Source organism: Vicia villosa, linkage group LG3 (genome assembly GCF_029867415.1).
Source record: "Vicia villosa cultivar HV-30 ecotype Madison, WI linkage group LG3, Vvil1.0, whole genome shotgun sequence".
NCBI classification, from domain to species: Eukaryota; Viridiplantae; Streptophyta; class Magnoliopsida; order Fabales; family Fabaceae; genus Vicia; species Vicia villosa.
In genome coordinates, this window is record NC_081182.1 from 61199026 (window position 1) to 61203369 (window position 4344).

Below are 4344 nucleotides of genomic sequence, written 5' to 3' on the forward strand. Positions count from 1 at the left end.
GAACCGGAACTGTTTTCCAAAGCGTTCCGGTGTGCGTTTTGTGAACCGGATGACTTACCTAAAGCGTTCCGGTTTTTCTGAAATGTGAACTGGATCAGTTGCGAAATATGTTCCGGTTTGTGTAGTTTTGCGTTTCTGAGAGCTTTTTCGGTAACAAAGGGTGAAAAGGTGAAAATGAAAAAAAAATTACTTATTTATATGAGAGTAATTTCGTCTAAAATTTTTTAGTGTAGGGGTGCAAAGTAAAATTTTCTCACGCAAGCTTTAGTGTTGTTATGTATAGTGTTGTTATAAATGTGTTACTTACAATCACAGTCTTGACACCGCTGTAATATGACGGAAACCGCGCGCGATATCACCACAGTTAGTTAACTCGACCGTTATGATAGACCTAAAGGTCTCAGGTTCGATTCTCAACTTCGAATTAGTTGTTATAACCGTTGTCAAAAATATCTGCTGTTTTGAAAAAACGAATTCTCTACTTTTAAAATAGCAGGACCCTTGAGCACATTGTGGATAAACGCCCAACGTTTACAAATTTCTTTAAAGTCCTAAGGGGAAATGGTGTTTCGTCGTTAAACATTTACATAAAAAAATCAAGGCAAAATACCCTTTTTGGTCCCGTATGTTAACCTCGGGGTTCATTTTAGTCCCTTAATTTCAAAAAGTTTCATAGTGGTCCCTTAACTCTTCAAAATGTATCATTTTAGTTCTTTCTGTCATATTAGCGACTAATATAGTGACCGATTTTTGAGTTTTTCCGTCGCTAATATGACAAAAAGGACTAAAATGACACCTTTTGGAGAGTTAAGGGACCAATATGGAACTTTTTGAAGTTAAAGGACCAAAATGAATCCCGAGTTTAACATACGGGATCAAAAAGGTTTTGCCAAAAATCAAAAAATGAAAACCATGCATGATAATAATTAAATATCCAACTTATATATAATATAATTTAAACATTTAAGGACATATATAATATATAGACTATCTCATGAATTAACAAGGACAATGTTTCATGACATAATAACCACACTCGTAACTCCCTGGTTGTTTCCTCGTCTACAAATTTAAACATTAATCTAATGAATACAACCACACATGCATGGAACAATATATATATATATATATATATATATATATATATATATATATATATATATATATATATATATATATATATATATATATATATATATATATATATATATATATATATATATATATATATATATATATATAGAGAGAGAGAGAGAGAGAGATGAGGGTTATATTTACTCCTGGAATAAGTTATTATAACTTACTCTAAATTTAGACCATTGATTCTTCTCAATCTAATGGTTAAAAATAATAAGTTATAGTTTTCTCTCTCCACATTTAATTACTTATTATTTTTAACCACTAGATTGAAAAGAATCAATGGTCTAAATTTAGAGTAAGTTATAATAACTTACTCTTGGAGTAAATATAACCCCCATCTCTCTCTCTCTCTCTCTCTCTCTCTCTCTATATATATATATATATATATATATATATATATATATATATATATATTGTTGTACCCTAAATTTTGCCCCGACATTTTATCTGCATCATCTACATTTAGTATTCTTATTTTATCTAAAAAAATCAAAAAAAAATTATATATAGCTCATATGCATTCAAAAAAATTCAAAAAAAAAATATACATTCATTTCATAACATCATTTTAGAATTAATGGTATTTTTGTCTATTCTTATTAATATTTTGGGGATTTATAATTTTAATTTTAAATTCAATTTAGATATAAGTTGAGTTTTTAATTAAGATTAGTAAATCATTTTATCAAATTTTTTTTATTATTATTATTACTTGTAGTTTGTTCTATTATGACTTTTAATAGGTGCAAATAAAAGAGTTTATTGGGTCCATTTGATTGCAAAACTACAAGGCCCATTGTCACTTATTTGGTCCAAGCTTTATTGCAAAGATTCAAGCCAAGTAGTGAGACCACCTCAAATGGGCATTTCACGTTTTGTGAACCTTCAAAGTTTTCCTTCACAATTTCAAATTGATGACATCACCCATCTAGAAGCTCAGATAAGACAAAAATGAAACAAGTTTTCAGCCAACTTTCTCCAAATTTTCTTCACGCGTTTGCACCACAAGCTCACGTTTTCCTCTCCACTCTCAAACAATCCCACGAAATCAGCTCCTCTAACAAATTTGATTCCTTCAATTCCCCTCAATTTCCTATCCTACCCTCACCTCTCACTTCCTATATAAACACTGCTTCAGATCATTAGAGGGGGAGGAAGAAAAATACGTTGAAACTCTGCAAAAATTTAACCAGCTTCCTCCAATACTGTATCCGTAGTCATAAGCTCCATTCACACCACCATCACAAATAACCTTCATACAACTTTCTTTCAACAAATCACACCACAATTTACCTTCACTTACCTCAACTGACCCATTATCACATCTCACGAATCTCACCAAAACCATATCGCACCGTAAACATCTCTGTAATATTCAACCACTGAATTTAACATTCCATATCCACGCATTCTTCTTCACAATCTTCATCCATAAAACTTGCAAACCAAACACTTCTGTTTCTGCTCATATCATCCATTTGCTTTCCATTAAAACCAGATCCAAACTCATCACATAAACATAACCAAGCTTCCAACAAGCGTTATCAAACCTTTTCACAGATTCAGCCAAACCACTTTCTTACTTACCTTCACCAAATCACAACCATACGTAACATCGCACCTACACCACGTTAACCTCAACACCGATCTCCTTCAACAACTCATCGCATCTTCAACTCAGCTTACAATACAACAACATCATCAGCACGATGCGACGTATCCACAACCAGCTTCAGCAACCATCGATCGAGCACTGACGCTCACCATTACCGTTTCTTCAGCATCGTTCAACACAACAACAAATCGCAACAATCCATTCACGCAGCAGATTCACGCAACGAGCAGAGGAGGAGTGAGATTCTATCTGAAAGCGTTGTTGATTTTGTCTCGTCAAATTGGTAAACCGCAAAACCTTGATATCGAGTGTTGTCTTTTGGTGTGAACTTGATGTTATGTCTATCATTTCTGGCTTTGATTGCTTTTGTGTATTGCTGTAATCTAAAGTATCTGTTACTTGACTTGTGCCGAAGCTTGCCATGTTTAGGATTTTGATTTGTTGTTTTTGCTTTTGAGATTTCTATGGCGTTTTTTCTTTGAGAAGAGCGTTGGTTTAGAGATGAGAGGATTTAGTTGAAGGATATTGTTGTTGTTGTTGTTTCACGATAGAGAGCAGAAAGAGAGAGTGAGAGTTTGGTGTTATCGTTGTTGTTCGGCTCACAGAGGGAATTTTTAGTTTGAGAGAAGAACAGAGTGAGAGTTGAGAAAGCAGAAAGAGAGACCGAAAATGGTGAATGGGGGCGGCTAGCAACTATGTTTGTAGGGTTTGAAGTTTCTTTAATTTACCTTGGGCCAAATGTATACAGCCAGCCCATTTTACTATCCATCACTACTCTGGATCTGCACCCCTGCTTGCAGTCTGCAACACACACCCTGGCTGGTAGTTTATTTTGAATTCTTGGGCCTTTGACATGCTAAGCCCAGCGCCCCCATTTAATAACTGCACCCCATTTTGTTTTGATTTTAAGCCCATTTCTATTTTACTTTATATTTTTGTTTTTATTTTAGTTTTATTTTGATATGTTTGTTTTAACTTCTAATATGATATCACAAAAATACAAAAACATGCTTTTATCTTAGTCTTTTATTTCAATATCAAAAAAAATATGTTAGTTTTACTTTCCATACTAAAAACACCAAAATATGTTGTTTAATTTTAATTTCCTTTAGATTTAATATGCTTATTTCTATATCTTCTCTTTTGTTATTTGCTTGATTAATTGTTAATATTTTCTTTATCATTTCTCATGCATCATTATATATATCCGTTGCTAATATTTTCTTGACTTCTGTGAGGTACTACTATCATTGAGCCATTGGATTTTATTGTGGACATTTATAACTCATTTTAATCTTTGTATATATTATCCTTTTATTTTCCGCTTTAATAGTTCGATTGGGTTGTAATAATTAGTAGTTAATTTTTATCCCCATTTATTAAGTGTGTAATCCCCATCCCCGAAGCCTTGTAATAATTTTACCGCTTTCCTTTACCGCTTTATTTTATTATTGCTTGCATGCTTTAACCGTTTTTCAAAATAAAAGAATATTAGGTTCTTAGCCGTTTTCTACCATAAGTCGATTGCACTCCACGCATCGCCATCAACCACACTTGCACGTACACTCTTATTTTACCTCTTTCATGTT